We start from the raw sequence: 10,608 nt of genomic DNA on the forward strand, positions 1-10,608 counted from the left end.
ATAATCATTTGCATTACATACATTCACATTTGCATCATGCATCACATATAAAACATAAAAGAACAAAAAAAACATATATATTGTATTGCATCATATCATATAAGCATCCATATCATAAAACATGTATCACATAAGAACATTTCATCACATAAGGTACACATGCATATAGCTGCCGCAAAAATGAATCATCTCTCATATATAATCAAATGTGTCATGATACAATGATGTCAAAAGAATCATATGGCTACAAAATCACCCGCAGGTGTCTACAATACAAAAATGGTACATATACTGATACAAGGGAGCCCTCTATGGCTATGATGAACTCCCTCCCTCGGAGCCGCCTGGCCTCGACGGACGCTGAGCTATCGAAGGACCCGCTCCAGGATCACCCTGCCTATCTGGTGGTGGTGGAGGACCCATGACCCCACCACTAGACGCCTGCCTCCTCCGACTCCCTCCCGTAGCTGTCGCTGTCCGCGATGGTCTATGGAAGCTCCTCGCTCGCTGATCTGCTGGCACGACACCATAGTACAGGTCCCTCCAATAACCTATCTCCTCTCCGGCTTGCAACACATATGCGTAGCCTGCCCCTGCGTCCTCTGCCGCCTGCCTCCCTGCCCTCAGAGCTGTCTCGGCCTCAGTATATCGCTGGATGGCCTGGTCCCTCTCTCGCTCTGTATCTCGGAGCCTGATCCTGAGGCGATCCCTCTCCCGCTCCAACTCCTGGATCTCATTTGCCTGGCCCTGGCAGATCTCTCTCAGCTCTAGCAGCTCATCCTCCTCAGGATCTCCACCCTCAGCCTCTGCCTGTGGCTCCCCCTCTGCGGGTGCCTGCTCCTGTACCTCCCCCTGTACCTGTCTCTGTACCTGTGCCTGTCCCTGCACCTGTCCCTGTCTAGGTCCCTGTGCTCTAGGACCCTGTGCTGCTGGTACCTGTAGGGGCACTCCACCGCGACCCCTCACCACCACCTGGGCTGGTCCCTCCTGTCCCCCCTCTCTCTGAGGTGCCACCCTCCTCTCCCCCACTGCTCCCCTCCGCCTCCGTCGGCCTCGCCCTCCATCCCCTCCACCATCATCATCATCATCCCCTCCAACCTCTCCCTCCAGCAGCTCTCTCGGATCTGTCAACCGCGGAAACGGATGCTCTGCCCAATACGCGGAGTACTCTGCATCCATGCCTGCATCCTCAACCTCTGGCCACAAATCCCAGGGTAATGGCATCATCTCAGCCAGCTGTGTGACGGCCTGATCATACGATAACAATGGCCCGAACTGTACCTGATCCCTGACTGTACGGGCATACATACTCGAGGCTCGTGGCATCTTCTGGATCCTGCCAAACTGTCGGCAAATCCTGTCTACCAGCTGTCTCTCCAAAATGTAGGGAGTCCGCCCAATCAGATATCGGCTCCCGAATGTATATGGCAGCTCTATTGCGTCATCCTCCCACTCCTCGCACCCCAGGTACGGCCTCCAGATGACCACATCAATGTCATCTATCACACGCCTCTAGTGCTCTAGCCGGCCAATCCAAGGCTGTGACGTAATCATATCATAGAGGCGTACAAAGCTCCGTCCATGTCCTCTGCCCCTGAAATGAATAGGCCGTGTGATAGGAAGGTGCTCATATGCCCACACCTGTAACAGAGTCACTCCGCAGCCCAGTCCTACTGATCTGTGATAGACAAACTGATGCAGCTCATAGTATAGATGTGCCAGGACGCATGGCCCCCACGCATATCTGGTGTGCTCAGTCACCAGTATCTCCAGTGCTCCTCCCCAGCCCACTGCCAACCCCCGTGTAGCCCTGTCAGAACACAAGAAACCACTGATGGCTCCTCCAATAACAGCTGGTAACGCTAAACCTGTAGCGGTCATGGTATCCCATGCCACATGCCTTGCTCTCATCTCCAACCCGGGATCCTGGAATACCCGTCTCAGCGCCTCTCTGTCTTCGTCACGATCATAGGGGATCAACTCTCCATCGATCGGTATCCGCAGTATCCTATAGACATCCTCGAGGGTCACTGTCATCTCCCCCATCGGCAGGTGAAACGTGCATGTCTCGGAGTGCCATCTCTCCGCCAGCACAGTCAACAAACCCATGTTTGCCCGAAACTCAGGCACATACAGCACATGTCTGAGGCCCATCTCCTCAATAGCCGCTCTGTCCTCAAGCGACAACTCTGGTCGCAATCTCTGTGTAGACGGGAATCTCTCCCGTGACTCTAACATAGGCAGATACTCCTGCAGTCAAGCAAATCAATCATGTCAGTTATAGTGGCATTCACTGTTTATCACAAAATGCTACTTGCTATCTAAATGCATATTGTTATCTATCCTAGTGACACTCACTATTCATCACAAAGTGTTGCTATCTATCCTAGTAGTGCTCCCTGTTCATCACAAAGTACTACGTGTGTGACACTCACTGTTCATCACAAAGTGTTACTCACATTTGCACTCCCTGTTCATCACAAAGTGCTGCTCATACTTTGGGTACTCCCTGTTCATCACAAAGTACTCTATCTTGGTACTCACTGTTCATCACAAAGTGCCTTGATCTATCCTAGTCTTCCTAGAGGACCTGCTTGAGTGTATCCTCTCAGCAGCTTATCCAATCGACAGCGTATGTTCATCACAGAACTGCCGATTTGACCTAGAAGACCAAAACCATGCATTTTGACACACAAACGCGCTTTAAACTCATAAACACGCTTATAGACTGCACAAACGCGCTTCTGAAACACAGACGCGCTTTCTGAACACAAACGTGCCTATATCATGCACAAACGCGGCCAGGGAACATAGATGTCCCTTCATGACATCAACGCCCCTACAGGACATAAACGCCTCTAAAATTCACAAACGCGCCCGCATTCAACGCAAACGCGGTCCCAGGCATAGACGTGCCTGGACCCGACACAGACGCGCCTGTTGGACACAGACGCGCCTGGCACTGACACAGACGCGGTTGCGCGTTTTTGCATTTTTTAAATACCCTATTCCTAGCGCATTTATTGCTACCTATTGAGCATTAATGACAAAAATTGAAATGCGTGAAAGTACGAGGAGGTTTGGTGGTACTTACCGGCTCTCCTGCCTCTGCTGGCCTCTGAAATCGGCGAACGCGCTCGAATCTATGTACGAAAGCCATCGCTGCTGACTGCTGCTGCTCTTTTCTCGCTCTGCACTATGATCTCATGAGGGTGTAGATGACAATGAGGATGTCTTTTGCCCGTGGTCTATCTTATAGCCTACCCTAGCTCTGACCTTCATTTCCCGAGTCAGTCGTCCTCATCCCGTGACTTTGTCACTTTATCCGGTCAATCCATTCTGGCCTTTCTTTCTTATCGAGAGATTGTCTGTGATCTTTTCAGACATTTTCATCCAATCTCTCGAGGGGGCATATTATTCCCATTCTGGGGCAACTCTGTATCAGTTCATCTTATCTTCTTTGAAACAACGCGACAAGCCGCATTGTCTCAAAGAGGGGCAAAATGTAGACACTCAAAATTGTCATGTCTAATTAAATAAATATTTTATTTATTTAATTATCTAAGCCTAATTCTTCTATTAATTAAATAAATTTTTATTTATTTAATTAATTCATTTATCCTCTTCTAGCCTTATTTCTCATTTAAATAAATACATTTATTTATTTAAATTATCCCTTTCCTAAATTAAATAAATATTTTATTTATTTAATTGTCCTACTTCTTCTATTAATTAAATAAATCTTTATTTATTTAATTAATTCATTATCTTTTTCTACACATGACACATGTCATTCATCTCTTAATTCCTACACTACCTACCTCTTTCATTATTTTGGTATTTCTTTTACCTACCCTCTAATCCTAGCCGACCTCTCTTTTTACACCTCTCAATCTTAACCCTCCATTTCATATTGTGTCTTCTATTTAAGGAGATTCTTTCTTCATTATCAAACCCTAATGCATCCTAATCACTCATGCTAATGATCTTTCATGCAACTTGATACACTACGATCCTACTTGCAACCACATTCCGTTCTTTGTTGAGTTCTTGTGCATATAAAAATCTGAGAGCAAATATATCAAGCAAGATCAATGGAGATAGGAAGAATGGAGATCAAAACCCTAGTGGACATGTGATTGGTATAATCTTTGTGATTTTGAGTTATTTGCATTGTCTTAGGTAATCTTCACATGTTATGGTGGATCTTTGTTCATTGTTAGGCTAGGGTTTAGTGGTTGGATTCATTTAGCCTTTCAATATTGTTGTTATTGTTATCCATTTTCACCATATACAGTTACAATAATACATAACATGTTGATTAAAAATAACAAAATTTACCTTAGTAAAACTAGAAAAATGATTATTACCATTGTTGTGTCTAGATGTCAAAGGTCCAACATCCACCTATTCATTGTCAAATTATCATTTTAAGATTGACATATCTATATAAAAACAAATTACATCTACTGTATTTACTAATTTATTTCAAATAAAACTAAGGAGTTTTTAGGCTTGTAAAAAGCATTTGATGTGGTAGCACCATGGGATATAAGATGAATTAATTGACCCTAAAATTTTATTATAAATACATAATTTTTGTTTAATTTTCATTTATAACAGATTAATATAGTTAATTGTAAAATTCAAAAACAAAATATACTAAATTGCATAGCTTAATTTAAAATTACTTGCAAGTCAATATCAAAAGTCTCCTTTAGTAAGGCATTAGTGATGATCATATTCTCCAACATACTAGCTTGATTAGATCATCTGATATGGAATACTTGGTGTGGAGCATCCCAGTCTACTTGTCAAGCACCCTCATAAACATACATGTCCCATGCTCTATGCCTAATTGTAGCATCTTGTGCCTTATAACCACATAATGCCCTACGAGACTAATAGATGTGTGGTGATACCTCATGCCTTGAAGACTCACCCTTATCACCCTAGGATAGATGCATATTATGTTTAACTAAGGTTTATGTCAAGGAGTTGAAAGATATTAGTGTGTCAACATCTACATTGTCCTCACGGTAAGTAGAGGGTTGACTCTACAATACAAAAACTAGAGGGTCAACCAAGGTGTCTCACTATCTAGTTTTGTGCACATTGTGCCCCCTCTCTATCCTTAATAGAGCCTTTCCCCCTACCCTATGAATCTTTATAATGAAATAGTGTAGGATATCATTGATGACAAATTCACAGTATAACTTTTGCAAAAATCATTGAGGTAGTTATTGCATGGAGGCTAGTCAAACACCATGCAACACCTATCCCAAAACTTATATTTAGTTTCTTGGTGGGTGCACCAATGGATTGGGAAATGTTTGCAACTTGTTTTTGATGGTGCATTGGTCCTCAGGTCATCAAATAACGCACATAAATTTTCTTTTTCTATTTCCCCGATCACCATAGCATAAGATAGTTTTGTTACATAAGATTTCTAGCAACATTCTCTGTAGGTTGCCCATTTATACTCCTAACAATATTCTCAATATAGGTTGTTCATTTGTCATTTTGGCATGTGATGAAATTAATGTGAGCAATCAAGGATTCTAAGGATGTTGCTATATTTTGCTACTGGGTGATTGTGGCTTCAAGATTTCTTAAGGTGTATATTAACATCTCAAGTTCATTTTTGTTGTTTTCAATTTATCCTATGATATTTTCTTGTGCTTCTAGAGGATGGATGAGAATTGTAGGAAGGCTTTGAGGTTTTTTTTGTTCATTATGATCTTCACAACACAAACGATGGTTTTGATTAATTGAACATAAAAAATTAACTAATAAGAACCAAATTGAGATAAATTATTTTAACCTTAACTAAATATACTTTAAAAATATGATAAGAACATACCTCCTCAATGTCTAGGAATTGTTGATAGGTGGTGGTAAACTATAGAGAGTGTTCACGTCATTCCATATTCATATTTTTCTCTAATATGCATGTTGTGATGAAAATGAGGTCACAATCTCAACTATTTTTTACTTTTGATGAGAGATAATATGAGTATGTTTAGGCTTGGATTAACCAAGCCTAAATGCTCTTGTATTCCTACCATGTCCAAGCCTTAACACGAGGGCATTATAGCATGCTTGTGTTATGCCCTATATTAGGGTCAAAATATTTTTGGCCACTTTTTGGCCCCCATCTTTGTGCCTATACCCCAATACTTGATAATAATAAGCCCCTTCAAGAGGGAAATCATGCAAAAGTATCTAAGAAGAATATACTTAATGATATGATAATAAATTAAACACTACCTCCTATACATATGATACTAATTCCATGAACACCACCTAGAAAAAAACCTAACTACCTATATAATACTATATAGATGATCATATAATTTAGTTAACGGTTATGATAACAATAAGTTAGCCACACATATAAAAATTGAACCAATGGGTTAAAGGCATGGCAAGAAATGGACATCGGTAGCCCAAAATGGAACTATACATGGTTGTTGAAAATGTGTGTGTTGTCTAGCATTGCAATTTTCTTGCAAGTGACCATAATGGCTATTTTTGAGAATCTATCAACAATGGCAAACACATAGTCATTTTAACACTTAGTGGTTGAGAAGCCACTTAAAAAGTCCATGTTGATTGACAACCCAAGGTATTGAGCTAACACTAAAGGATTGTAAAGCTCTATAGTCTTATTCATAGGTTTTACAATGTATTAGGGTATATAGAACTTGATGTGACACTAATTGTGTGTACACATGTGAGGCTAGTGAAAGTGTTGTTGATTATGACAAGTGATTTGGTTACACCAAAGTGGTTTGTCATTTTGGAATAATATGCTTCCCATATTAGGAATTGTTGAGGTATCCCTACGGGAATGTAGGGATGTTGAAGGTTAAAGAGGATCTCATCAAACATGAAGAATTAAATAGTGGGAATACCTTGCACAAATATATTGAATGGTTGAACAAAATCTTTTCTTGTTGAGTATAGTGATCCCTAGTAAAAAAATTGTGGCCATTTAATTCCAACCTAGACATGAGCACATCAATTGGTGGTAGACTAAGATAATCAAAGCTCATGTCATTGTGCCCCTCCCCATGCTTGATCACCACATAGAATTACTATAGGTAGTTCATCCACTTCATGTGTCTTGCATTTTCTAATTCACTTGTGTAGGAATTGGAATGGTTGATAATTAAATTGAATGATAGCCTCTTTAACAAGAAAGTGGTGTTATCATTACTTGATAATGTACTATGATATAAATATCCTTCTTGTAAAAGGAGTAGCAAAATACAATATAATTGAATGCGTCCAAGTGATAGGTGATGGGATGGTCATGTTGGAGAAGTATGGCTCTGAGCATTGAATCAAATACATCAACCTAAATCTCAAATGTGTTTGATATCTAACAAGGCTAAAATTGGCACAAAGCAAAGGTACTATTTTAGTTCATCAAAGGTAAATTGTTGTGCATGATACCATTGAAATATTACCTTGGCATGTATGCTATAGTTAAGGGATCAAGTAACACAGGAAAATCAAATTATGAATTATTTATAGAAGTTGGTAAGTCCAAGAAAGATGAAATTATGTGAGATTTGCATGGAACTAGTTAGCTTGGAATCACCTTGATTTTCTCCAGATCAACATGGATGCCAAAGTGGTTGATAATGTAGCCAAAATACTAAATTGCACACTTCCAAAAGTGTACTTGTTGATGTTAGCTTATAGCTTATGTTGGCACAAAGTCTCTAATACTTGGGAAATGTGTCCCCTCTTAAATCTTATTGAAGACAAGGATTTAATTTAAGTATACATGATGAATGCTTATAAGATATCATCATTAGGCACATAAAAGTGAGGGGGGTATTGGTAAAGCTAAAAGGTATAACTATCCATGAGCTAGAATAGAACTTGATGGTATCTTATATTTAAGATATATTTTGGTGAAGTAGCATGCTCTATAGAGTTAGTCTATAAGGTTATTGATGTATGGTATGGGATACATGTTCTTATTGATATTTTATTTAGTGCTCAATACTCAATGTGAAGTTGACATGTGCCATCCTTTAGTTGCTACATGGAGAAAATGTTGGCCTTAATCTAACCTTGATCAACCAATTCTTGAATATTGTGCTAGATTTCATGTTCTCTCAAATAGACTTGCAATACAGGGAACTATTTGATAGAAGAGATATGGGAATCAAGTCAATTATATGACATATTTCATAGGGTGTGGCAAGACTTGTGTGATCAATTTAGAATTTGTCGTGCTACAATAGAACCATATTTAGATGATGCTACAATGACTAACTAAGCAGAAAAATACACATTATGAGAGCATGATTGCTTAATTATGCAAGCCAACAAAAGCATGTATTTATTTGTCAACAAAAGCATGGATTTATTTGTGTGCATAATGATCTTGTTACATTATTTTTTTTAAACCAAAGTGAGTTTGGAAAGCGATAACATTTAAGATACCTTAAAATATTTTTCACTAATGTGAATTCTCTAGCATTATGATTTTACATTTTATATGTGTTTGTGGTCATTAAAATAGGATCTTCCGAGAAAAAAATTTGCATACCTCTAAGAATGTGACATCTCAATTGATTGTGGCATGTATAGTTTAATAAAATAATTTATTATGCACATTCAACTTACGTTATCTCCCTGCCTTCGTAAAGCCATCCAAAGAGTTGTTTTCTAGTGTTTCTTTAATGTTGCAAACTTTAAGAAGACATCCAAACATTTCTTACTAATCTAACATCCAATTCCAATGATGTGTCACTTAAATGTCCAAAACCTAATCACCCTTATCCTTCCTTTCACTTCCCTACATTACATCCCATTTAATAGAATTTCAATGGGGATCTAGAACTTTGATCCTACTCTCCTTTCTTGCAAGGTTCCATCAAGACCCTTCCCTTCTCTATTTCCTTCCTTTCCCCCTTTGCAAGATCCTAACCAAGATTTGGATATTTGTCACCCTCGGTCCCTTATCTACTACTAACTATTTTCCCCACATCCTTTTTTAATGGAATTCACTTGCACATCTAGACATCTAGATCCCCATTCCAATGTCTTCGTCTAATTTTTGCATAGGCTTTAATTGTCTTTTGTCTCCCATTTCGTTTTACGCAAACCTCAATCCAATTCCCAAATATTTTTCCTTCCACTTGATTCCCATCCTAATATCCTTTCTCGCAATTTTTTTCTTTTTTCATTTTTGCCATGTCGTCCATCTATTATTTCACCCATTTTTTAGAATTTCAACATGTATCTAGACCACCATTCCAATGTCCAATTCAAATATCATGTTTTACTTGAAAATATCACACGTTTTTCTCTCTCATCCAATTCTTTGTTGAACTTGTGTGTTTCTTCTAGTTCACTTCATCTGCTCCCTAGCATTTATTATAAGTTCCATTAATGCTTTATTTGACTCTTTGCAATTATTATTTATTGATATTTTCTATCAAAAAAATATTGTTCATCTCAAGGTTGTGAGTTCAAGTTAAAAATCAACAATGAATGACGAAGAACACCATGCTACTAGGAATGTAATGATTGAAATTATATTCATGTATTCTTTGTGTCATTTTAATGGGTTTTGCAAGATTTCAACTTGTTCCGCATGATATTAATAAGATTCGATACTTAGTTGGATTCCCAGAAATGCTATAAGTGATGGTTCATTTGACATTCAAATGATTAATCATTTCTCCATTTCCATGTGATCACAATGTCAAGCATCTTCTAAGGTTTCAAATCTTGCATGTAGAATTGCCATTGGAGCAACTCATTTTGTAAATCATGAGGAGTTAACTATTATGTAGCAAATATTCATAATTGAATGTCTCCTTGGCCATTTGTCAATCCTCAAGGAAACTTCAAAGTGACAAAGTGTGACGTGTTCTTCTTAGCTTAGGGTTCGCCTTATCACATTTGTTCATGTGAATGTAATCAGAATTTGGTAAATGTTGTAACACTCTAATGCATAATTACATATTTAATTGTAATGGTTTTTTCCTTTGTTGCATTTAGATTTTTCGAGGTTAGAGAGGGATTCTTGAGCATGCTCAATTATTGATATTGTATCTCTTTTGTGATTTTTATGTGTTGTCTTTTGGCAACTAAGACTTTGTAACCCTATATAATGGATCAATTTTGGAAGCGTTTTATCAAAATCCAAATTCTAACGCCAACCTCCAAGGGGAAGCCATTGGGTCCTCTCTCTCCTAGTGTGATGTATAGTCAATAGAATCAATAACCTATAACATTTCACTCAGAGCCAAAAGCCTTGCATGGCCCTAGAATTAAGGGCCTCTTTCTTTTTATGATTCTATATACACATTTGCTTCATGATCACATCATGTATCATTGAATTTGAAAATTCACATATTCATTTCTAGCCAAACCTTCTAACACACCATATTAGGGATGGAGTCCTAAGAGCTCTTAATGAATTTGATTATGAACTTATGCCCCAACTATAGATATGATCCCTCGTCTTATAAGGGAGGTACCAATTAACAATAAAGTTGATTATCAAACCTTATTGGTAAAGGGCAATTGAGAAGAATGCGATTTTTACCCCCCTCATTAAAGCACAACTCACAC

Source organism: Cryptomeria japonica, chromosome 5 (assembly GCF_030272615.1).
Source record: "Cryptomeria japonica chromosome 5, Sugi_1.0, whole genome shotgun sequence".
In the NCBI taxonomy this organism is placed as follows: Eukaryota; Viridiplantae; Streptophyta; class Pinopsida; order Cupressales; family Cupressaceae; genus Cryptomeria; species Cryptomeria japonica.